Raw genomic sequence first — 27,463 nt, 5'->3', positions numbered from 1 at the left:
CTTCAATTATGTCTATAAAGAATTCTTGCTCTAGCTACCCACACTTGTAGTCAACATGAAGATAATGCTGACAACTCAAGGACATCACAAAAGTTCATTGCAAGTCAAATACAATCTGTTTTGAAGGTTAGGCCAGATCTTCGGCCACTTGATATCAAGAACAACTTGTTCTCACATTACGGCATTAAGATTAACTGTAGTAAAGCATGGCAAAGCAAAGAGAGAGCATAACAGGACCTATTCGGTGACGATGATGAGGCTTACGATTCACTAAGATGGTAAAACTTATCTTATTAAATAAGTATTTATACCTTAGCTATCATGCCTCTGTTATCCTAACTTGTTGTTAAGGTTATGAGTTGGTTGTTAACTTTATATTTTGGTTGTTAAGATTATGAGTTGGTTGTTAAGGTTATGAGTTTATTATTAAGGTTATATGGTGGTTGTTAAGATTATGTGTTGGTTATTAAGGTTATGAGTTTATTGTTAAGGTTATGAGTTGGTAGTTAAGGTTAATACGTACTTTGTTGTTAAGGTTACAATAATGAGAATAATCTTAATGATTACTTGTTATATTTATGCAGGTATGAAGCCATTGTTCTAGCAACTAATCCAGGAATCTGTGTTGCTATTGACGCTAATGACGATAAGTTTAGGCATTTGTTCATAAGTTATAATGCTTGTATTGAATGGTTCATTGCTGGATGTAGGCCTCTTTTGTGTTTAAATGGAATATCTCTTAAAGACCGCTACAGATGTATATTACTTAGTGCCACATATATGACGGCAACCAAAAAATATTTCCTCTTGCTTATTGCGTATGCAACCAGGAGAATGAGGAGAATTAAAAATGATTCTTACAAGGAGTGCGGACGATACGATATGATAGGGAAAAGCTTTACAATCCTCCACATCAACTGGTCATGATCTCTGATGCCGACAAGGGTATTAAGGTAGTAGTCAAGGAATTCTTTCTAAATGCATTACATTCAATGTGTGTTCTACATCTAGTCAAGAATTTCAAAAAAAAAGATGAAGGAGTTGAGTCACAAAGCAAATGTCACTTAAATATTGGGTGATTTATTACAAACCGCAGCTTATAAGTACATAATTTTCGAATGGGATGATTATATGAAAGAATTTGCATCGATAGATCCAAAGGGCTTATATTACTGCAATGAATTACTACCCAGAGAGGAAGGCAAACACTTATTTTCCTGGTATAAGGTGTGATATCATTATTTAAACTTTAATTGTTAAGGTTATTGATACGAGTCACCGAGCAAGTACATTTGATCGCGGAATTATCAAAAGTGTAGATGAGAAGAAAATAGTAGGAACACACAAGACAATTCAATTTGTAAAGGAAAATACTTTCTCTAGATTATAAAAAATAAAATATTACAAAATCTCTCCTCACAATCTCTCCAGAATAAAGAACAATCTTCCTATTCTCTTTAAAACACAATCTGATGTTTAAAACCCCTAAACAATCCCTATTTATATGTCTAACAACATGGATGGCAATCTTATAAGTAATCAAGCCTAATAGAACTTGGAATCTACGTCAAACAGAGTCCAGGTTAACCCAGGAAACACGATCCGATCGACCGACCTGCTTGGTCCGGTCGACCGGCCAGAGCGAGGGTTTTTAACCCTACGGGATTTTCTAATATCGATCGACCGATGTTGATTTCGATCTACTGATCGGTCGACCGATGATGGATCCTGGTCAATCAGCCAAAACACACGACTCTTGCTTGTAGCATGCATGTTTTTGGTCAACCGACGTTGATCATGTGGTCAACCGGCCAGAGCTCAAATGCTAGTTTTTCTGAGTTTTGCTATTTTCCTTCTTTTGTCCACTTTTGTCGCCTTTGGCTGTTGACCCTATAGTTTTGATGATGATTTGTCAAACAATTTATCGCTAATATATTCTCTAGTTTTGTGTTTATGTTTCTCTTTACAGGTATTTCAACACACGACAATCAAGAGTTAAAAATTCAAGTTCATATGTGTGGATTTACCTAGGTATAAGTTTAGTTTACTTATATATATTGTATGTTTATATCTAAGCTCAATATATGTACACTTAACACGATTTTTGACGTTTTCTACCAAATAAATGATTTTTCATCAAAATAAATTAAAAAATTTACCACGTGCATTGCACGTGCAATCCAACTAGTATATATATATAGGGAGAGGTTCTAATAAAAACCTAGAGAACTAAAAACCAATCCTAACCCTCCAATCTATCTAATCCAATGGCCTACATTTCGATGGCAGAATTGTAAATATAGACACATTTAATACACATCAGCTGTAAAAAAGGGTACAATTGGAACAATTCACTATATTAATGGTGGCTGGCAACATTGGAAACAATTCACTACATTAATTGGAACAATTCACTACATTAATCCAACACGTCCTTTAATACTCTCTTTTACAGCACGTCCTTTAATACAACACGTCATTTAATACTCTTTGTAACTCACTTCCATCTTCTATCAAGATTTGATCTTCCATCTTCGCATGAAGAACACAGCAACAATTCATTAAAAATCATCCTAACCATCCAAGCTTTCCCTGGAGTGAATCTGGATTCACTCCATTGAATCCGGATTATATTGAAGCTCGATTCATTGGAGTGAATCCAGATTCACTGAATTGAATCCAGATTCAGTGGACTGAACTCGTTATCAAACAATAGCAAATCTGCAAAAATAAAAAACAAAAAGAATAAGAAACTTATGATAAAAAACAAGCTATAAAATTTTAAAGCATGATAAGATTTTACATTTTACAGCAAAAAATTACGATTTTTATGGTAAAAAATAAACACCTCACATAACTGAATCTGGATTCACTGTAGTGAATCTAGATTCACTCATGCGTTTATTTCTTCGAACTTACAGCACATGCATTTATTTCTTCAACAATTCATTAAAAAACATCCTAATCATCCAAGCTTTCGCTGGAGTGAATCTGGATTCACTCCAGTGAATCTGGATTTACTCCAGTGAATCTGGATTATACTGAAGAATAAGAAACTTATGGTAAAAAACAAGCTATAAATTTTTAAACAAAAAGAATAAGAAACTTATGGTAGAAAACAAGCTATAAAATTTTAAACCATGAAAAGATTTCACCTTTTACAGCAAAAAATTACGATTTTTATGGTAAAAACAAACACCTCACATACTGAATCTGGATTCACTGCAGTGAATCGAGATTCACTTATGCAAAAAATTACGATTTTTATGGTAAAAAACAAACACCTCACATACTGAATCTGGATTCACTGCAGTGAATCTAGATTCACTTATGCGTGTCTTCGTTTTTCAACTGGTTTCTTCAAAAAACAAAAAACTTTTCAGACTAAAAGGTAAAATATTTCACCTTTTACAACAAAAAGCTACGATCTTTAAGGTTAAAACTAAAACTTTTAGACGAAAAATCAAACAAATTTTATAAACTTACCATTAAAGCGTCAAAATAATTTAACAACGACAAAGGTTGAAGACAGTGGTTGAAGATGAAGGTTGAAGACGAAGGTTGAAGAAGACCGTGGATAGGGAGATGTTGAAGACAGAGAGAGAGTTGCTGTGATTTTGGAGAGAGAGAGAGAGAGATGGGGAAATAGAGAACTCAATAGAGAAGTATTAATGACCTCTTTAGTGGGCTGCTTATTTTACCTAATTACCCTTATGCAGCTTTAATCTCAGCCATTGGATGAATCTAGATCCAATGGAGAGGATTGGTTTTTAGTTTTTAGGATAGTGAGGTTTGTATTTGAACCTCTCCCTATATATATATATATATATATATATATATATATAAGTATATTTATATAATAGTATAAATACATATAAGAGTATAAATATATATATAAGAGTATAATAGTATAAATACATATAAGAGTATAAATATACATATAAGAGTATAATAGTATAAATATATACATATAAGAGTATATTTATATATATAAGAGTATAAATATATTTATACATATAAGAGTATAAATATACATATAAGAGTATAATAGTATAAAGACATATAAGAGTATATTTATATAATAGTATAAATACATATATTTATATAATAGTATAAATACATATAAGAGTATAAATATATATATAAGAGTATAATAGTATAAATACATATAAGAGTATAAATTTGTATAAACTTATATGTACATATATAAGTATATTTATATAATAGTATAAATACATATAAGAGTATAAATTTGTATAAACTTATATGTACATATATAAGTATATTTATATAATAGTATAAATACATATAAGAGTATAAATTTGTATAAACTTATATGTACATATATAAGTATATTTATATAATAGTATAAATACATACGCCAGCTTTATGTTTTCAAACTCTGTATTTTTGGGCTTTGCGGTCGACCGCCCCGGTCGACCGCCGAACTGTTAGATCACTCCAACGGCTAGTTTTTTTACAGCTGCTGTTTGTGGGCTTTTTGGTCAATCTAAGTGAGTTTTTACTGATGTATTGGGTTGTTATAAATACCCTACTACATTCAACACTTGAACTAACCAAGAGAATTGATTACTTAAGTTTACAAAGTGTTTAAGAGCTGTTTAAGCTGATTTCATCAGTTTTTTTCAAAAGAAGTTTTTTTCTACAACAAGAAGTGGCTTTCAAATCCTATTGGGATCATCATCTATTATTCTTCTTGTTTGAGAAGTTTTCTAAACTCTTATATAGCTTACTATTCCATTTTCATTTCATTAGCTATATTTATTGAGTCGTATTATTTTTCATTCATTGTTATCACACACACATATTTGAGCTTAATATCTTCATACTATATAGGGTGGGTTGTGGGGTGTGATTTAGTGAGTGTGAGCTTCATTGTGTTCTCACTTGTTATTTGAGAACAAACCATTGTATTTAATCTTCTTTTATGAGAATCACTTGTAATACACTTGTGCACCGAGAGAAGTGTGAGGCAAGAGACGGGGTCGAATCCAATAGGAGTGGCGTCGGTTGACGAACCTAGGGAGAGGTTGTAACCGAGCACTTGAGGAGGAGGACACGGGCTAGATTCCTACACTTAGTGTGTAAAGTATGATTGCATAGTGTTTGGTGTGTGAGAGTTTTCGGTGAACTTGTAAACCGAGTGTGTAGAAGTTAGTGGAGATCTCCTCGAGGGGAGGAGCGGGGACGTAGGTCATGGTGACCGAACCTCGTAAACATATCGTGTGTTTGTGTTTTGCTTGGCTTATATTTTATTTGTGCATATTCTTATTGTTCTTATATTCATATCTTTTGTTTGTTGGAAATTTGCAGTAAAAAGACAATGAAAGAAAAATTGACTTGTATTCCTCTCAAAATCAATTACAATTTGGATTCCGATTACAAAAGAGAGGAGAATGAATTTGATTCTCCCCTTTGTTTAATTCTGGGTTCTCGGGGCCATCCGAACCGTGCCAAAGGCTTCGGTTCGCTTCCTCCGTTTTGCCAAATTCCTTACGGTTTGAGAGATATCTGCATTCTAATATGAAGAGACCGTCAATTTGTAGTCTCTTTTGCTAGAGCGTTGCAAAGATCGTCACCTTGTAACCTTCGTCTTGGCTCCTTGAAAATATGAGAGTCGTCAGATTGTAACTCCCGATGTTGATTGTGAAGGCTGTTGAATTGGGGCTTTCATTAGTTGTTGTGAAGGTCGTCAGATTGTAACCTTCTACGTGAAAGTCCTCAAATTGTAGCCTTCTGGAAGTCGTCAGATTGTAACTTCCATCATCGGTGTTTGATGGGGGATCAACTATCTATTGTGATTTTTAGACAGCCTACAGAACCCCCTCCAAAGTTTTCGAAAGTTCGCGGTTGACTGGGACGAATTTTCGGAATACTTTGGATCTCAACTCTGATCTTGGAGCTGTTGATTCCTTGTCACAAAGGAGTTGTTCTCTGCACTCGCTTCGAAAGCAGCTTGGTTGAACGGATTTTCCATGCAGGACCTGTGTGAAGGTATGTGCCATAATCCTGCTTCTGGAATGTGGGGGTGGACCCTGCATTTTGAACTTGAGATGCGGGTTTCACCCTTGCATGTTGAATTTGGAATGCGGGTGTGACCTCGGCGTTCGGTTTTTGCATCGCGGGTCTGATCTCAATGTTTTGACTTAAGACATGGAAGTGGCTTCCGTGCATTTTTGACTAAGTCTTTGAGACTTGTCTTTGGCGCATCTGTTTTAAGTCTCGACTCACATCTATTAAGCTGATGGGCCTGCAAATGTGCGTAGGATTTTTGGCAAACCCTCAGCCATCAACGGATTTGATAAGCCTTTACCGATTACCGTTTGAGTCGGGCTAGCATGTGAATTATCTAGGTCCGTTCCACATGTAACGTTGTGCTAAGAGAATGAACTCTCTTAGTCTTGATGCTATGATTTTGAATACATAGACTTTGTCATTTTGACGGGAAAAGACTAACCGGCAACGCGTGTTAGGCGTAGACTTATCTCTATTTAGGGATCGAGATAAAGTCCCCCATGCGTGTGAGGCATGGATTTTGATGTCCTTTTCACGGTAAAAGACTAACCGGCAACGTGTGTTAGACATTGACTTATCCCTACTTAGGATTCAGGATAAAATTCCCCATGCGTGTAAGGCATGGATTTTGGTGCTACGATATTGAATACGTAGGCTTTTGCTATTATTACGGGAATAGGCTACCCGGCAACATGTGTTAGACATTGACTTATCCTTACTTAGGATTCAGGATAAAATTCCCCATGCGTGTAAGGTATAGATTTTGGTGCTACGATATTGAATACGTAGGCTTTTGCTATTATTACGGGAATAGGCTACCCGGCAACATGTGTTAGATGCAGACTTATCTCAAGTTAGGGATCGAGATAAATTCCCCCAGGCATGAATCCTGGTGTCTTTTTCACGGCGAAAGATTAACCGGCAACGCGTGTTAGGCGTAGACTTATCTCTAATTAGGGATCGAGATAAAGTCCCCCATGCGTGAAGGCATGAATTTTTGGTGTCGTTTCTTCCTGTGTAGCTTGAAACACCGAAAGAATTAACAAGCTCATTGGGGAGGTGACTGTTAGAGGTGTTATATTAACATAACAGTACTTTATGGACCTATCGCTCTATTGAAGAGAGTCGATAAGTTGATTTGGTCGTCAGAGGTGTGGTGTTAACTTGACGAGTTTGTGGACCTATCGCTCCATTGAAGAGAGTCGATAAGCGGATTTTGTCAGAGGTGTAGTGTTAACGTGACAAGAAAGATATTGCTATGGAAGCAATTTTAAGAACTTATCACTCTATTGGAGAGAGTCGATAAGTGGATTTTTGTCAGAGGTGTAGTGTTAACGTGACAAGAAAAATATTGCTATGGAAGCAATTTTGAGGACTTATCGCTCTATTTGAGAGAGTCGATAAGTTGATTTTGTCAGAGGTGTAGTGTTAACGTGACAGAATTTGTGTTGCGATTGGAGCAACTTTGGGGACTTATCATCCTATTGACGAGGATTAATAAGTGAGTTTTGTCAGAGGTGTATTGTTAACGTAACAAGAATTTGTGTTGCGATTGGAGCAACTTTGGGGACTTATCATCCTATTGATGAGGATTGATAAGTAGGTTTTGTCAGAGGTGTATTGTTAACGTGACAAGAATTAGGAGTGATGCAAATTGAATGCATACTCTGTGGGGATGATGATCGTCAGGAGTGTAATGTTAACTTGACGATGTGAAAGATTCGTTACTCTTAATCCAATGGATTCCAAGTAACCAACCCCCAGTCTTGATTAAGGCTTAGCAGGGAAAGAAAAAGAGGTAGACAAGGCATATCACCTAGTGTGGCACTATCCATGAAGTCAGAATAGAGGCACATCACCTGGTAGGCCATTATCTAATGAGTTTGACTATCAGAGGTAATTGTTAACGTGATAGTTGTTGGACCCGCCATCCTACTGAAGAGGATTGACTTCAGTGGCCGTAGTATCTTTCCCTTCTGTCTGGGAAGAGTGAGCCTGATCCGGTTGCTCAGGAGAATATTGGGCTTGGTCTGATTGCTCGGGCTGATCATGCCTACTTTGTTCTTCAGCTTTGATCCTGGCAATGATTTTTTGAGCCTGCTCGCCTTGAGAGATTAGTTGTCTCCAAGAACGACATTCTACAACTCCTATTCGGGCTAGGAGGTCGTTTTGCAAGTTGTGTCGACAGGTCTCTACTAAGGTAGATTGTGTCATACCCGACGAACACCGGAGAGCCATGGATCGGAACCTTTTGACATAGGCTTTGACGGACTCCCTCTTCTTCTGCTTAGTAGCAAGAAGGGTATGGATGGAGATTTCTGTATCCTATTCAAAGAATCTTGAGAGGAAGAGTCTCTCTAGATCCGCCCACTTTTGGATACAGCTCGCGGGCAGTTTCCTAAACCATTCAAAGGCAATTCCCTTAAGGGTGCCAATGAACAATCGAGCTAGTATGGCATCGTTTGATATTATATTTCCAGTCTGTGACTTGAAATGATAGATATGTTGGTTTGGTGATCCCGCGTCGTCAAAAGTTTGTAGCATCGGGACCTCAAACTTTAGAGGATAAGGGGCTGCATCCCATTCGGCAGGATAGGGTCTGATAACTCCCTCATCTTGGAGCTCGCTTCTATTAGCAATGGCTTTGAGGCGGGCTTCCAATTCTTCCATTTTGGCAGACTGAAGATTCTGCTCATTCTCAGTCTCTATTCCTTCATCAGAGGAAGATTCCAGGTTGTGGGCTTCTTGGTCAGAAACTGTATCATCAACCACTTTTCCCTTCTTTTTGCTGGTGTGAGGTCGGGATGAAGACGCTTTTCCTCTCCGGGAAGATTCTTGCCTAAGCGGCGAATCTGTCTCCTGAGATTTGGCCTTGTCTGCGACGATTTGAGTCAACATGGCCATGAGTTCATTGATAGCCTCCTGCTGTGATTTGAGCATGGCCTCCTGCTCATCAAGTCTCTTTGAAAGATCTTCAGAATGTTCTGCCATTGGGACTCCGCAATGGCTGAGTGTTCGTCATCGGAATTAGTTCCTCTGGCTAAACTCCGATAGTTGACAGGGGGAATGGCTCCTGTTTGCGTCCGAGTGCGTTGGTAGATTCCTTCAAACTCGTTAGTGATTTCTCTGACGCTTGGAGAACGATCTGTCTCTGACTCGTCAGAACTAAGGGTTGATGATCTCTCTTTACCAACCATGTTAGAAGTGACTCCAAGGTATTCATCCTCTAAAGTCTTCTTCCTGTGAGGATGTCGTCGATTATTGAGCAAAACGACATTCGTCGGTCGGTTGAACATCGACAGCAGTTCCCGCAAGTCAGAGACTTGGGATGAATCTCTCACAGAGCGTGAGGGTAGAGATGGAACCCCATGTCCATTAAAGGATGAGACTGGCTCCTGGTGAACATGGATCTTGAGTCCACGTTGATCTTTTTGAACACGACGAATCGCATCGTGTTCTGAAGAAGAAACACGAGGGTCGTGTTCTGTTTTACTAACGCTAGACCGAAGTCTGCGTTTTGTTGATGAAACGCACCTTCGCCGGTTGCGTTTTTGTTGGTTAACGCAGTTTGTAAGTCTGCGTTTTGGATCTTGAACGCACTCCTAAGAGTTGCGTTTTGGTTCTGAAACGCACTCCTGAGAGTTACGTTCTGCCAAATCAACGCAGTTTTGAAGGCTACGTTTTGATTGCACAACGCACCACTGAGGGCTGCGTTTGGCATAAACTGAGCCCACTCCTTTAGAGGTGGGGCTGCTCGAGTAATCACGACATTCGTCAGTATCGACAGTAATTCCCGCAAGTCAGAGACTTGGGATGAACCTCTCACAGAGCGTGAGGGTAGAGATGGAACCCCCTGTCCGTTAAAGGATGGGACTGGTTCTTGGTAAACATGAATTTTAAATCCATGTTGATCATTTTGAACACGACGAATCACATCGTGTTCCAAAGAAGGAACACGGGGGTCGTGTTTAGCTTGATTAACGCAAGACCAAAGTCTGCGTTTTGCTAGTGAAACGCAGTCCTGCGATCTGCGTTCGGATTCGGAAACGCACTCCTGAGAGTTGCGTTCAGTTTGTGAAACGTACTCCTGAGAATTGCGTTTTGGTTCTGGGACGCACCCTTGAGAGTTGTGTTCAGCCAGATCAACGCAGGTTTGATGTCTGCGTTTAAATTTTGGAACGCACTCCTGAGAGTTGCGTTTTAGTTCTGGGACGCACTCTTGAGAGTTGCGTTCAGCCAGATCAACGCAGTTTTGAGGTCTGCGTTTTGATGTTAGAACGCGCCTCTGAAAGCTGTGTTCTATCTGGGAAACGCACACCTGAGGGTTGCGTTTAGCTTGGCCTATGCAGAGCTCATGTTGAGGCTCGCAAACGCGGAGTTCGCGTTGATTGGAGGATCGGCTTTTTTAGCGTTGTACCGAAATCGAGCCTTCTCCTTTAGAGAGGGGACTGTATGAATAGTGCAACCCCCATGGGAGATAGTCTTTAGATAATTTGGCTACAACTGGAGGTTTAGTCTCCTCGAAAACTGTGTGGATCTTGCGCATAGCCTTGGGGCTAAGGGATCCGGAGGAGATGGCCTCCTCGTACTTGGCTTGATCAAACTCGATAATCAGAGTTTCAACGGTCGTTCCAGTGAGATGAACGTCGGATTGCACCACCACTTCTTCGTCAGAGAAACTAGTCCCCAGCAGAGTCGCCATCTTTTGTTTGTTGGAAAATTGCAGTAAAAAGACAATGAAAGAAAAATTAACTTGTATTCCTCTCAAAATCAATTACAATTTGGATTCCGATTACAAAAGAGAGGAGAATGAATTTGATTCTCCCTTTTGTTTAATTCTGGGTTCTTCACGGTGGCGATGAGATGCCTCCCTCGAATGCTCGCGTCGAGTTTGCTTCTCGTTGACGATCCGAACGTCTTGATTCACTGGAACGATGTCTTCTCCTCACGATTTGACGCTGTGGAGAACTTGCGTGGCAAGTTTTGAAATAACTCTTGACGAGTTGATAACTCTGAACGAGTTTTAGAAGAACTCGTAGAGTAAGTTTTGAACTCTGATCGAGTTGAGAACTCTGACGAGTTTTGGAAGAACTTGCAGGGCAAGTTTTGAACTCTGATCGAGTTGATAACTCTGAACGAGTTTGAACTCTTGAAAAAGAGTTGATTTGAACCGAAAGTCGGTTATAAGCCAAGAGAATGCTCCTGTTGCCGAACTTGGAGATGATCTCTGTTGGAGAATGATCCGATCTCCAAGAAATTCCTTACGGTTTGAGAGATATCTGCATTCTAATATGAAGAGACCGTCAATTTGTAGTTTCTTTTGCTAGAGCTTTGCAAAGATCGTCACCTTGTAATCTTCGTCTTGGCTCCTTGAAAATATAAGAGTCGTCAGATTGTAACTCCCGATGTTGATTGTGAAGGCTGTTGAATTAGAGCTTTCACTAGTTGTTGTGAAGGTCGTCAGATTGTAGCCTTCTGGAAGTCGTCAGATTGTAACTTCCATCATCGGTGTTTGATGGGGGATCAACTATCTATTATGATTTTTAGACAGCCTACATCTATCTCTTGCAAGAACATATTAATCAATATATTTTTTAATTGGCAATTAATCGGGATTAGATTAGCATAAGACCCTAATCACCCCCCTCTAGGGTCTAACATTGACAACTCCGTCCACGCTTCTATTCTCAAGCTACCCTGAGAATCGTCTATCATCAAGCTCCCATGAGAATCGCTAAGTTCCTGTAAAACCCCGAAAAATTTGAGTTAACGATTGATAAATTGAATTAATATGTGATTAATTATTATACGTGGATATTTATTAAGATAAATATCATTAAATAGTGTATGAGTATATTAACAAGTGTTTTGAGTATAAACAAGCTCATACATGAGAAAAGAACGAGTCGAAAATATGCACAAAGTCAAAATCCTAAAAATCTGGAAAATTACAGTCCAGTCGACCGCCACAGTCGACCGCAAACCGATCGACCACCGCAGTCGACTACTGAACCAGAAAATGGTTTTCCTGTTTCAACTTGGTTTCGGGTATTTTGAGGCCCATGTTTGTTTTTCTGCTATATAATCTATATTTCACGAGTTTTTACATGTTATTTTTAGTTTTCTTAAAACCTTAGCAGCCACCAAACACTTCCACAAACCCTAGTTTGATTTTTCAAAGAGTTTAAGGGCTTTTGGAGCAGGATTTCGGTTGGGTTTGGGTTTTGGCTTGGAGATCTACCTTGAAATTTTATCTTTCACATTTTGCATCAAGTCTCAAGCGAGTTTCATCTCTGCTAATCCCTCTCCCCTGTTTTTAAACGATGTAATGAGTTTTTAATATGATTTCTTGGGCCTAATTTACTAGTTTGGATATAAAAAGCAAATCTTTTGTATTATATATATAAAGACCAGATCTTTTTTTGTTTAAAAGATTAAGAATGAAATTACAGAGATGTTTTAAGATCTAAAAGTATTTAACAACGTTGTTTAACTGAGTTTTGATGATTTATTCTTCGTATCGATGTTTGGTGCATGTTTAAGGGTTTAAATATGATTTATTATATGATTAATCATGTTTCACATGTTTGATAATCTCTAGAGATGTAAATTTGATGTTTACAATATTCTACCCATGTTTCAGCACGAATTAAACAAGTTTGAGTCAAACACATGCATGAACACAGCACAAACCTGCACAGAACAGGTTTTGGAATCGCGTCCGGTGGGCAGCTTTTGAATCGCGGTGTGGTAGACCGCCAATTTATCGTAGTCGACCGACAGTCAGGCAAACAGCATGTGCATGTTTTTTTTTTGACTCGTGTTTTCATTTTTGAGGGATTTTCTCGATCTTTTCAAGTTATACTATGATACTTATGAGCTATTTAACATCGGTGGTGATTGTGAACACCAGATATTGATACGCACATTGAGATATGTGCATAGACACTTAGTTTATGTTGATGTGAAATGCATAGTCAATATACGTGACACACGATGAGTTGATAAATATTGAGATAACAAGAGATAACATATAGTTCATCAGTTATGGATGCATAGTGTGGTTGTTTACCCTGTAATGAGATCTCGGTTGTACCACACTAGGAACATATTGAGATCTCGGTTGATAAATATTGAGATAACAAGTGATAGCATATAGTTCATCAGTTATGGATAGCATATAGTTCATCAGCTAAATTGACCACAGCGCCAGTATTGATTATTCCCAGCAGTGATAAGACTTTTATCGTCTACACGGATGCGTCATTATCGGGTCTTGGAGGTTTTCTGATGCAGACCCAGAGAGTTGTGGTTTATATTTTGAGGCAGTTAAGGACTCATGAGCAGAACTATCTCACGCATGACTTGGAGCTAGCAGCAGTGGTCTTTACATTAAAGGCATGGAGGCATTATTTGTATGGAGTACACTTTGAATTATTCACAGATTACCAGAGCTTAAAATATCTCTTTTCACAGAAAGAACTCAACCAGTGGCAGCGGCAATGGGTCGAGTTTATAAAAGATTATGAGTTTGTAATTTAATATCATCTAGGAAAAGCGAATGTTATAGCGGACGCGTTGAGTAGGAAGCGTCGTCGTGGACTTGCAGCTTTGAGATGTTCATTATATCGAGACCTTTATACCCTCAGCCACTTCTCTTTAGTTTCGCTCCTATTTGCTCTCTTTAGATCCAAGAGTGCTCTAGAGGCGTCATCGGTGTCGGTGCTGCCCTCTAGATCTATGTGTTGGACTAGATTTTTGGGTTGAACTGGACTTGTAGGAGGAGGATGACTAGCTTCAGTCCACTCTGCTGCACTCAAAGATCTTTTTGTGATGACGTACTATGACGCATCGTCGTCTTTGCTGAAATCGACAGAGGCGACTGATTTGGGAGTTGACTTGTCGGCTATTTTTCCGATCAGGGTGTAGGATTTCGCTCTGGTGTGGGTTGATTTGGGGTTATGGTTTTGAAATAGGGATGGTCGATTCGCTTGGACAGAAGAGAGATGGGCTGGCGCGATCGACGAGTAGTAGTTTTGAGAAGTAGGAGGCGGTTAAATCAAAGGGCATTTTGGGGAATTTTTTAAACATCGGGTCATGTGGGAATGAGTTTTGGGGGCTAAAGGAATATAAGAAATTCTTTTGAGGGTTTGGGATCGTTGAAAAGGTCTTGGGGGCAGAATACTTGTTAGGGTTTTGGGGGCTAAAAGCAATTTTCCCTAAAATTTATAGTGTTAGTCAACTAACAAAACTAGAACCGGGATAATTGTACAAAATTATCCCACTTTTTTATTTTTTATACAAAAATGAGAGTTCTAGTCTCTTAAAATATTCAAAGTTTTAGCTTAGAACTAGGTGATAAAAAAAGAATTATTTATTTTATTATTTTTTTAATTTTTATATTTTTGTACTGCTATCCTACTATAGCCATCACCATCATTAGACTATGCCATCAGATCAGATCTCGACTCCTCTCAGTCATCTCTGATATTTCCTTTTTATCGAATATTATAATTATATAATTAATTTAAAAGCAAATATTGCATCAATTAATAATTTATTAAACAATAAAATTGAGAGATGAGGAAAATAGATCTTGAGGAGAAAAAAAGGAAAGAAAATGCAAAAACATTTTTTAGACTTGTACTATAATAATAATAATGGGAAAATAAAATGGCTACAACGCATATTATAGTAATAACTATCAATATCTTATAGTCTCACCAAAAGTTATTTAATGGTAAACAACATTCTTGTAAGCAATTATCAATCAATAGTAATAAGTTTAAAATTCATAAATATTTATATCCTCAAAATGCATTAGTATATAGTTCATAATTATATCAATTTATCCCACTTTATTTTATCAAAATATCCTACTTCATAAAAAAATTCCTATATATCCCATTAAAATATCACACTAGCAAAAATTTATTCCACTTTAACAATTATCTCACTTCAAACAAAAATTCCCCAATTAACTAACACCCCCTTAAGGAAAAAAAAATTGGGCTCTCTCTAGGATTTCATTATTTAATTCTGTACACAAATGGATTATGAAAATAGCAAACGTCATCATTTCTTCAAGTTGGTCTGACTATCGACCAAATAATTAAATAACTTTTAGCCAATACATGCTTTAAGTACCTCTTAAATAAATTAATTAAGGATCAAATTCAGTTTTAATTCATTAATAACAGTTCATATTCTACAATTTTCCAATTTTAGATGTGCATCGTGATAGCTCCATATGCCACAAATTAAAATTATCACAAAGTTCTTAGACCTTAAATAATTATTTCATCTTAAACAATTATTTCATCCTTTTTGTATCTCAATTTTAACTACTCCGTCACCGCACAATTTTTGGAATTTTTCTGTTTTTTTCAAAATATTTTCTATAATTTTTAAACTTTCCAAATGAAGCGATTTGAATCGATTTCCAGCGGCCCAGCCCATTTCTAAGTCAAAATCATCAATCATCATAATCATTTTCTGAGGACGAGGCCAACCAAGTGATAGCCCACGGGCAACAGCCCACAAATTGCCTTCAATAGATGAAGAACAAGAAGAATAGACGGAGGAGGTCAGATCACTAGCAAAAAAAAAAAAGGGTTTGAAGTTTAAATCATTTCAGTTAGTTTTGGATTATTTAAATATTAATGCAAAAAAAAAAGATTGAAATTTAAATCAAAACAATTACTTTCCTAATTTGCTTTCTAAATTGTAAGTGTTACGTCACATCAGATAAACAATTACTTTGTTTTTCAATTTTTAGTAAATTAAGATCCTAAGAACACGTTAAGTAAAGAAACAGTAGTCTTTGCTAATTCCTTGCCAAAGAAGCTACGTATCATGTGCTAACTGAATAGCCTAAAATGTTGCAATTTAATCAACGTACGCTTTGATACCTTAGGGGGTGTTTGGTTCAATTTCTACAAATTATAAGAAATATTTTCCATCCAAAATATAATTTCCTTGTATTTCTTAAAAAAATTATAGGAAAAGTTTTGAGAAGTCAAAAAAATACCAACTTCTTTTTTTTTTTTTTTTTCTTTGCTAGTTTGGTTCAAAACAAGAAAATGACTCATAATTTTATAGAAAATAGCAAGATTTCCTATAATTTATAGAAATTGAACCAAACACCCCCTAAATTTATAGAAAAGTGTCAACTTTATAGAAAAGCACGTGTTAATATGGTGTCAGATTTCTGGGTGATTTCAGCCCATTTTGAGAGAAAATCAATTTCTGTAAATTTTGGTACTTTTTTGTACTTTACAGAAAACATTTCTGTAAATTTTCTTTGAACCAAACACAGTTTATGGAAATCTACAGAAAATTTTTAATTACAAAATTACCATTGTTAGACATTTTGAAAAAACTTTTCTATAAAATTGTGCAACCAAACACCCCCTTGATGCCAAAGGATCTCGGAAATCATGCTTGAATCTAATTTCGTATAGCTCCTACAGACAGAATGCCAGGTTGTGGCGCAAGAAAAATCTATCTACCCTTTAAAAGAGGGAGTACTAGAAAAACTTTTTCTATCCCAAATTACCCTTCAACTATTATAAATATAACAAAGTTATCCCTTTTTACCATCACACAAAATTCATAAATCAGGCGGCCTAGACATTCGGTCCTTTCATTCTCCATTCGTTGGGTTACGACTTTGCTCTGGCAACCCATCAGCAGACCTATTTAGTGTTTCTTCCTCTCCTCTCGTTCTCCTTTCTCTTTTATTCTTCCCTTCTTTGTCTCTGCCTAAAATATTCTCAGATCAAGGTCGAAACTTTTTATTCCAAAAAGAGGAGAAATTGAGAAGAAGTTGTTGTTTATCGAAGAAGGTAGAATAAATGGTGGAAACTAGGCGGAGCTCAGCTTCTTCTTCCAGCAACAAGCGCCTTTCTTCATCTACCCCCCTTCTTCCCCTAGGAACCCTAAGCGCTCCAAGGTCCGATCTTTTCCCCTTCTTTGGATTCGATTGATTTTTGAGATCCGGTTGAAAGTTTTGATTGATTTGTTCAGGCGGGGCGGCAGCGGTGACGGAGAACTGGCGGAGTTTCCTTCTCAAGGTCTGATCTTTTTGCCTCTTCTTGAGTTATTAGAATTTCTTGAGTAATTTATTGTGAACTTCTCTATGGTGTTACCGTTGAATGATGCAGATCGGTATTTAAATCAGCTGGTGTTACCGATGAATCAACGGAATTTGCAGCAGAAGATGCCGGTGAAGTCGCAGGTTGATGTAGGAATTCCGTGGGCCAGACTTCTTTCACAGTCTTCTGAGGTTGGCTATTTTATTTTCTGAATGATTTGATCAATTTAGTTTTGCTCTGCATGCCTGTTTTTTGTTTCTTTTAGCTTTAGGTAACTCTATTATTATAGGACATGCAAGAATTGTGACTTCTTGATGAAGAGTTAGGTTGAGTGGTATTACTCAGAACCAACACTCTCATTATTATTTAGGCTTTCAATGAAGACAAAATAGGCTCTTGTTTATGGCCTTACGTTTGCTCTCTATTTGTAAAAGGGAGAACAATTTGATTTTATGTTAGTAATAGAACTGTTTATTACTTCATGTATGTAGAATCATGTGAAGTCAATGACTTTGCCACCATTTGTGTACTATCATATTCCCTTTAGCACTTTTAGTGACGTAAAATGTGGCTCGATCTCCCTACCTGCGTCCATATCCGAGATCCTTTCCTCGGCCGGTCTTATGACTAGGTGTTCGCAATAATTCGGCAAGTTCCAACCACCTCCCATTAAGTCTATATGTTGGAATTTTTTAATACTTGGTCCTATTATTGCCCATTGCGCTAGGTTTTTATAAGAGAATAATTTATGGGTTATCTTGATTAATTTATTAATTTTGATTTATTTTTTATTTTTATTTTAGTAATTGGTTCGATTTATAAATTTCTCGAAGGGGATTACCTGATTTTTCCAGGTGAAGGCACGTCGCTCTCCTACAAGCAAAACTGGAACTCTGTTCAAGAATCCCCTGTGTCTAAGATTACCAACAAAGGGCTGTTCTATTCTTGCAAAGGTGTAATGGGCATTTGGGGTTTGTATTGTTAGGACATGCATTTTGATGCTTGTGAATGTTGCGATCATTATTATTGTTTATTTAAGGTTGTTGTCGTAGTTGAGTAACGCGGAGAGTAGGAGTGCTCTTCATATCGTTTGCGGGGTGAGTTTTTCTTGATCTTGGATTCGACTCACTAATTCTACTTTGTAGTATACTCTGTGATGCTTGAGACTTTACGTGTTTGAGCCAATTATTTTACCGTTATGTCAAGAAATTATGTGCATCTTCTTTAAATTATAGTAAGTTAATTGCCGTAGGGAGGTAATCATTTGTTTTAATGTACGAATTATATCGTTTCTAAAGTTGCTTTATTTGTGGATGATTCAGCTAATTCATGCTTCATTGCCACGTAGCGAAAGGCGGATAAAGTACTTATCAGTAAAGGTAACTTTCACTTTTAGTCCATTTCAGTTCCTCTTCATAATATGTGGTTGTTCGTGCTCTTTTTACATAGTTCAATTTCATAGGAATTTTCACATAGAATCATCTTGGTATCTATGTGGTTGGATATATGATAGGAAAGAATGATTCTCTAACAGATTAGTTAGTCCTAACCTGCTGAATAACTTTAGATGATGTAACATGATTGATTCAGTGCAAACTATTAACCAATCCCACATAAAACCTAGCACAATGGAAGAAAATATGCCTTGGTAAACAAAAAAAGAACTTGAGAGGTGTAGCTGAGCAGTTTGTGTTGCATGCTGGAATTCCTGAAGCTAGAATCAACAGGGAAATTTTATTTCTTGGGACTACTTCATGGGGATCTTCATCTTTCTCGCAAAATCTATTGCAGCAGTAGAAATATAAAATTGAGCTAAAGTTTAAGGTTAAACCACTGATATTTAGTGTCATCAAGCAATCATCAAATACTCCAACCAAGAAATTTACAATCTCCCTCTTCAGTTTCTAATCCTGCTTCAAAAGCTTCAATCTCATGAGCAAGGGGCTCTCATCAAGCAATTAGCAATCACTTCGTCGACCAAGGAATTTACAATCTCCTTCTCAATCTCTGCTCCAGCTTCAAAAGCTTCGATCTCATAATCTACCCACTTACCCAAATGGCTACTCATGTCCTTATCTACAACTTGATCCGCCTTCCAACCTCCCATATTTATTTTGGCAAATTTTCTTCATTAACAACTGCTACACCTTTAGACCATGATTTATATCCAGTCCTAAAGTACCTGCTGCATTTCAAATCCAAGCACTCATAGACGCAATCAAATAACGTTTTTCTCCTCATCCAACTGTCTTTGTCCTCCACCATCCTCTTAGCTTCCAACTTGTCGAAGAGAAGTGGGTTTAGTTTGTCTCCAGCAAGAACCTTGGAGGTTGTTGCACTGTTGAATACTATCTCCTTTATGTAATCTAATTCATGGTTGCTTGATTTTGTATGACTTGCCTTGTTAATTTCTGATGCATCTGAATTTTCAGTTAGAGTAGAAGAGGTGGAGTGCATTGTTTCAAAATTAATATGCAAGTGGCCTTATGTTAATTGTTTACTATGCAAACTTACATTTTTCGCTATTTCGTGACATCATATTTCTTTCCTCTTTTTTCTTTTTCCTTTTTTGACCAAAGGCCTTGCCCCCTACTACTTATTTAATTTTTATGTGGGTCAGAGTCTACTAGGCCTATTATTTACTACACCCTGAATGAGAAATTTAGAAATGGTAGGAATGTGTATATATGTATTCAATTAAGAATATTATGTCGACTACGTAATAGCAAACCAAAGATATTGTACCAAGAAAAGAAGCAAAGGCTAGAACTATTGAAGTAAAATGATGGATTTGGAAATAAGAAACATAAATACCCTATTCACTTGTTTGTTTGGGCTAATGCTTGTTCTTGGTCGAACAAGACTGAAATGCATCTTTAGTTTCTTAACATCTATCTTTCCACATAATGCAAACACAGATTGGTGAAAACTCAATCCACCTCTCAATACTATTATAGAGTGATGTTAAAAATTAAACTTATTTCCAAATCTGTGTTTATACCCAAAAATTGTTATTAGTCTGTGTGATATCTTTCTTAATTCTTAGAATTCAAATAAAAGTAGGTATGATGTTTTGATATGTGATTAATTTCATTCTGAAATTTTTGCATTTTGAAATTACGCAAAACACCAACGTAATTGTTTTCTTTTAGGCAATTTAGGTTCTATGTATTGGAATTTAGTTTATTTTCTTGCACTGCAATTAGTTTTTATGGCAATTGATATTTTTCTATTTTTTCTGTTTTCATGCATTATTTACAGGATTAAGGATTTGGAGGTTGCTGATTCTCCCATCTATCAAGGTAAATATTAATATTTATTATAAAATTAATTTAGTTTATTGGATTATATATATAGCGTTGAATTGTTATACACAATGAATACCTTGGAGCATATTCTGTTCAGCAACTAATGAAAGAGTATTTTCTCTGTGTTACTCAACCACTCATTGTTTTAGGGAAAAATAGTATTCAGTCAATATTAATGCTTTTCACTTAATCAAATTTATTTCTCTCCTTACCCTGACCTTTTCATGCCTTTTGTAGCTCTTCTGTGTTTGTTGAGGGGGACATTGAAACTAGAGTCTACAATGATGCCATCGCTGGTCAAGTTAAAAGTGTACCTGAGATATGTGTGTGTCGTGATGGTACTTTAAGAGCATTCCTTTTTATCACAATATAACATGCTGCTACTTGTATATGACTACATTTTCTTTACTTCCTGGATTCTTTATAGTGAGTTGTATTTAGACATAGAATTTAAGGGGAAGAACGTAATTAATGATGATGGTTAATATCTACAACAGATGAGTATATGTTCTAAGAAGTTATCCTACAGTGGAATGCTCAACATGTTATCTTTTTGTTTAAAGTACATAATCAGAGGAATAGTTTCAGAATGCCAAAATCTTATAAATGATGGGGAAACTTGTGTCTCAGGATGATAATAAAAAATAACAGGTCCATTTGACAAAGGAGTAGCAAAATCAAATTATAGTCTATGTAAACTTTTCTGCAATGATCTCAGATCTCATAAAGGAGTTGAATTTCATGCATTTACAGTCCCCGTAAGGCCTAGAGGAGTATCCCATTTTATGATGTATTTCTATCTTCATTTCTTGTTCTGATTAAACGAATCCATTGAAGAAAAAGCAAGGTAAAAAACTGTCATAAGCATATGAAATTTACATTTGCGGTAAGCAAGAAAAAATGGTGGTAGGTCACTTGAATTTTTCATTTGGAATCTGTTGGTATATTTGAAAATAAGATTACAAATTGTGAAATAGTCTACTAAAATTTACTATCTTTTCAAGATGGTAAGCATGTCGTAGTTTATATATAAACTAAGTGAAGCATATAATTTCTATGAATAACCTTGCCAACATAATAAGAATAAGAAAAAAAAGCCTCTATCCCAATTTTTAGGAGACAGTTACATGAATCCTATTTTTCCATTATATTGCATTAAGGGCTATCTCCTCTGTTAACTATTTATGTATGCTACTTTTGTTGCTTCCAACCAAGTTATCGTAGATCTACTTCTTCTCCACCTTGCCTTATTAAATGTAATCTTATCGCTTGCTCTAATTGGCACATTTTGTGTCCTTCAATGCACATGATCAACAATCTCAATTCGTTCTGTTATTTTATCCTCAATATCAGCAAATTATGTGCCATATTTATTGCTAATTTTTTTTAATCCCAGCTAATATAACTTATTTATCATAATAACGCCTCTTCCTTAGTAATGATCATTTGCATATCTTTTTAAATTTATCATATTGAACTTAATGAGTTTTTCTTCACCTTAAATTTATCATCTTAGTTTATTTGCCTTGAGGACGGGTCTTATTGCATAAGCGCATGAGTGCATGTCTGAACTTTATACAGGTGGTACTGGTAGGGTGAAGAAGCTGCTTGCGCAATGTGTATCTCAAAATCGGTATCATGAAAAAACTCCTGAGCAGGTATGTGCCACATATATTTGGAACAATACCAAATTGTTTTCTGTGTTTTTGTGTACATTTTATGGATTGATTATATATTGCTACGAAAAAAAACTTGATATTATGTTTTGATTCATGATGTTGTATTATGTTTTGATTTTTTCTTTAACCTTTTCTTTATTTTTCCTTTTTTTTTAACAAGGTCTCATCTGGTGTGCATTAGTTTTAGTTTTATATGAGATTGATGGGTTATGTTTACTTTAAATGTTGGGGAATCTGATCTTTTGATTTGAGGTATAATATGTTTTTTTTTTCATTTTTGTTTGGTATTGATTTTATAGACAACTTCTTATTTAATATGGTTTACGGTAGTTTGTAGGCATACCATTCATGGAAGAAATTTGAATATAACTATGCCTTTGTTTTTATGATATTATGCTATATCTTTTAAGGATTTTAATATCAACTTGATGATTTCCGATTGAGAGTGGGAAAGTGTGTTCCTTCTACCTCTGAAAGTTTGAAGGGAATTATGATGGAGGTATGTTTTGTATTTTGAATATTTACATACTTAAGTATATTTGTATCTCAGTAAACTTTACCCGTTCTTTAGGCTTCTATAGCTTTATTGCAAAAAAAAATTATTATTAAATTACTAGACATCGCGACTGGAAAGCATATCTTATGCAACAAGATCATTGGATAATATTTGCTTGAACACATATGTAGTTGAGTCAATATAACACCCTAGAGGTTTACTATTAGGTTGTTTTTTTAACTTAGCATTGTACAAATTTATACCTCATTTGCATGTGAACAGTTACTTGCATGTATATTATGTTTAATGGAGTCTATTGTCAGTCCAAGATTTCTAAATGCCCATTTCGAGGGAAATACAACCATGTGGATGTCATATTTGGTATTGCACAAATACAGATTCAAGTACAGTTTAGTTTATGTGAAATATAGTCTCATTTTCTCATCTGATCTCAAAATTAGGAGTTAAAATCCCAAACGTGTAAATCCAATGTGAAGTGCGGTTGAAAACAAGATGATTGGAAGTAGTGAAACACAATTTCATCTCTTGATAGTTGGTATCTTCAAATAAATCTGAGAATATTTTGGTTATTACAGGAAATTACAGAAAGCTTCCTTAGTTGTTTTTTTTAAAATGCATTTTTAAACAACAAAAATGTGCACTGAAAAAATCCCTGGCAACTAAAGGTTTTGGAAATTTACCGTAAGCTTTTTATATATTTTGTTTTTTATTTATTTATAAACACATTACATATTCTCATTATTGCAGCATTGCTTGTTCCCTTTCAGCAAGTTTCTTTTAGTTATTGGGTAGTATTTATGTCTAGGAGAATTATACACTACGCTTATCCATGTTTTATTTTTTTGAAATCATGCAGGACCTTCAGTTGCAATTGCAGGAGTTGATTCCAGAGCATCATGTATCTCTCATGTCTAGATTGTCAATAATATTCAACTGTTTCATACCCCTTGTTTGGTTCTACCTAAACCTATTTTCTTGAGAATTTATGTCAAATTCATCCTTCAGTATAAATTGCTTTTTGTTTTTTTAATATTTTTTATCCTCTATTATTCACTGTTCATACAATTGTGCTCTTGGACAAGAATCAGGTGTATCTTCCTCCTGATTGGCATTCTTCTTGGTTTAAAATAGTTGTACTGTAGTGGTCTTGCACGAGGTCAGTTCAAAAGTACCATACTTTGGACTTATCAATATGGCATCCACCTGTGCTTTACATACAGTTCAATGTGTCAGCCTCTAGAGTTGCATAGGCATTGGTTGAGCACGTCTATCTAATAAGGTATCACTTGAGTGTGGAGCATGGTTATAAATGAGAGCATTTCTGCACATGGATTCAAATTTTATATTATAATGTTATATTTCAGTATCTTTTATCACTAGAGAAAATAACTATGTTTTGTAATCTTTACACCCTTTCTTCTCTCTATGCATTATAATAATAATATAACATTCAGACTTATGTTCCCTTGTGCTTATAATTGCTTGATTTCTTGAGCCTTATCTTGTTTATTTTACTATACATTGCAGGAGCGGTTGAAGAAGCTAAAATCAAAATGTGGAAAAGTTTAACTTGGCGACATCACTATGGATATGGTGCTCATCTCAACAAATTATGGATATGTCAATTTTATGTTTCCCATTTGTCTGTGTGGGCAACACATCTATTGCTGGCACATAGCCGATAGTGTGTGGATAATGTTTATTGATCTCAAGTCGTTGAATGTTTATAGGTTATAGGTGGAATGAGAGGAATGACTGGATTATTGTGGGAAACATCATTACTTGATCCTGATGAGGTGAGTTTGATTGTAATATATGCAATGTATTGAAGACAAGTGCAATTCTTTTTTATATATATTGCCAAAAGAATGAAAATTTTATACAACATCAGCATAGTTTTGGTGTGCTTCCTTCTAGAATGTCTAAGCCTGGCCAAAATATTTAAATAGATGACACAACTTTTATATTTTCAGTGTATTTGTTTTAGGGGTATTTCTATCCTTGAATGCCAGAAAGTATTACCTGCTGCAAGCGGGGAGGAGCCATTGCCCGAGGGACTTCTGTGGCTTCTTTTGACTGGAAAGGTGATTATTGACTTGCTTCTATTGTAATCACGGCAACATTTTTCATGGATTATCCCTAATTATTGCCATTGTTTGATTGTCATTTTTGGTGTCGTTTTACATAAATTGGACCTATTTCTTTAATGATCAGCTATAAGAATTTAAAGCACCTAAAGTTTCGGTTGCAATCAGTCAGATGGGCCCTTCAGGGACTTGGTTTTATAAATCATTTTAACTGATATATAAATTAGACCAGGATTTCTACTTAATTAAAAAGAAATGAAAGATATTGAAACTAAACATTTATTTTTTAGAAAGCAATATATTCTAATAATGGACACCTAATTTGGGTGCAGGTAACGGTTGTGTGAACAAGCTGAAGATATTTTCAAAGTCAATGGCACTCAAAAGAAAGTATGCAACCCGGGTTAGCAAATAAATCAAGAGGATCCGCTCACGAATCAGAATAAAAGTCCTGCAAAAAAACAAAGATACAAATGGGATTTTGAAAATCAATAAATTTAAAAGTTTCGAAAAAAACCCTTAAAGTTTGTTGACTTAAAAAATAGTTCAAAAGCAAAGGTAGCAAATGATTCTCTTGTGGATCTTCAGCATAAAATGGGGCGGTTTAATGCAGAGAATCTAAAGGTAGCAGGTGATATTTAAAGGGAAGACCAAAGTTTAATGAGTGTTTTGGAATTTATATGGGATTTTGAAATTTTCATGCGTGAGTATATGTACTCACACATTAGGTACTGCAAAGGCTTATTCAAGCTTCTAATGCCATGAGCTTGGATTTACATCAACATCATCAAACACTACTTTCACGTATATTCTTGTGACAATATTTGATTGATCGATCTCTTTATAGATTCAACCAGTGTACTATTACCCAATCAATCTCTAAATGTAATTTCATAGTTCAAATGTTGAATTTTTTAGCTTATGTCTATATGTTTGGTCCATTACTTATATTCAATAATTTAATAACAAATCTTTTCCTAAATTAAATTATAAATTTATAATAAATATTAAAAATTTTACCACGTGCATTGCACGTGCAATCCAACTAGTATTGTTAAATATATGAGATGAAGGTAGTGATGTTGAGATATTGGTCCACAGACAAAATTATAAAGTTGTTTTATTTTCTTTTCCATGCAGCCAATAGGAGACCGGGACATGCATGCGAACCACTTGGACCAACTAGCATTGCTTCAAATCATATACCGAGTCAACAAATCAGAGTACCCTCCACGTCAATATTTTGACCATCGTGGTAGCTCCTTTAAAAATATATATACATAGTGAGCTATTACTCAACAAAAGGAAAAGAAAAGAAAAACATGATAACAATTTCCCGTCTATAATAGATTAGTATAAATTATAGTCCTCAAATCATCACCATAATTTTGGAAATTTGATACGCAATCAGGGATTTTATATGATATCATGCCACACTCAACCTACAGTAACATGTTAAAAATATAGAATTATAATTGATCGGTGGTCAATCTATCACTTGAAGGAAAATCCCAATCAAAGACATCCAATCAGAGCCCAAGGAGTTCACATAGTCAATATTTTTGACAATTACACAACTGACTCCAAAACAAAATTCACCAACTCATATGACCTCCTTGATGATTAATATCAATTTCTTTTTTCTTTGTTTTTTTTTTGGGGCAATTAATTTCCAAACACAATTGGTTGATAGCATGGCACGTGAGTGAAAGCAACACGTGCTCCTCATCTGGCCTATATTATATACTATTTTCTAGAGGTGAAGTCGAGATCAGAAGAAAAGTAGTTAGCAAGGGAAGCCGAGTGTGCACGTTTTCGTTGCCCCTCCCCTCACTCCACCACGCACGACTCTCTCTTCCGTGCCCGCATCACCCAACGTTTTTTGTAATTTTGCCGCCTCTTTTCCTTGTTCAAACTTGTTTGCACTGGTTTTGAAAGGTGTTCCAAGTGTTTACATTATATAATCCTTACCAAAAAAAAAAGTTTTTGTTGAAGTTAATTAGGGTATCAAACTCAATTTTTTTTTTCTTATTGTTTAGGGTATGGCATTCCGTTGTTCTAAGGTATAGTGTAATTACACGAATAATTCTTCAATCTGTGCGTCTGCTCAGGTGATTCTTGGGGTCACTTGGGCAACTCTTCAACATGGGTCGGGTTGAAATCTGACCACATTTTGAGAAGAAAACATGTTTGGGTAAAACTGGGTTAAGATTGGTCCAGTTTTTCTAAGGCCAAATTTGGTCTATGAACGCGTTTTTTTTTTACAGGATTAGTGCTAGTCCTGACCCAATTTCGATGTGGTTGCCAATCACACACTTAGATTACTAATTGTGATTACATGAGTGACCTTAGAATCCATGATCATAATTAGGATCATGCATGGTCAAGCCTACAGTTACTACTATGATGAATATTAATGAAATTTTACCAATTTACTTTGTTATAATGTTAACCCTAATCCCAATCCTAATTATGATCCCAATCCTAATCCCTATCCTCTAATCCTAACCAGAACTCTAAACCTAATATAAATGCTAACCACCATCATACGAGAAAACTTCAAAATCGGACAAGAAACAAATAGTGTTAACCTATCGTCAGATTTTACAATACGCTATTGGTAATTACAATTGGTATTCTCAACATTACTTGAAATTATACAAAAATTCGAACTTAAATTTTTATTGAACTCTGAATTTTTTTTTTTTTTTTTTTGGATTGAAATGAGGTATTCAAGTAA

This window comes from Asparagus officinalis, chromosome 9, assembly GCF_001876935.1.
Source record: "Asparagus officinalis chromosome 9, Aspof.V1, whole genome shotgun sequence".
In the NCBI taxonomy this organism is placed as follows: domain Eukaryota; kingdom Viridiplantae; phylum Streptophyta; class Magnoliopsida; order Asparagales; family Asparagaceae; genus Asparagus; species Asparagus officinalis.
Note: the sequence above shows the minus strand (reverse complement) of the source record.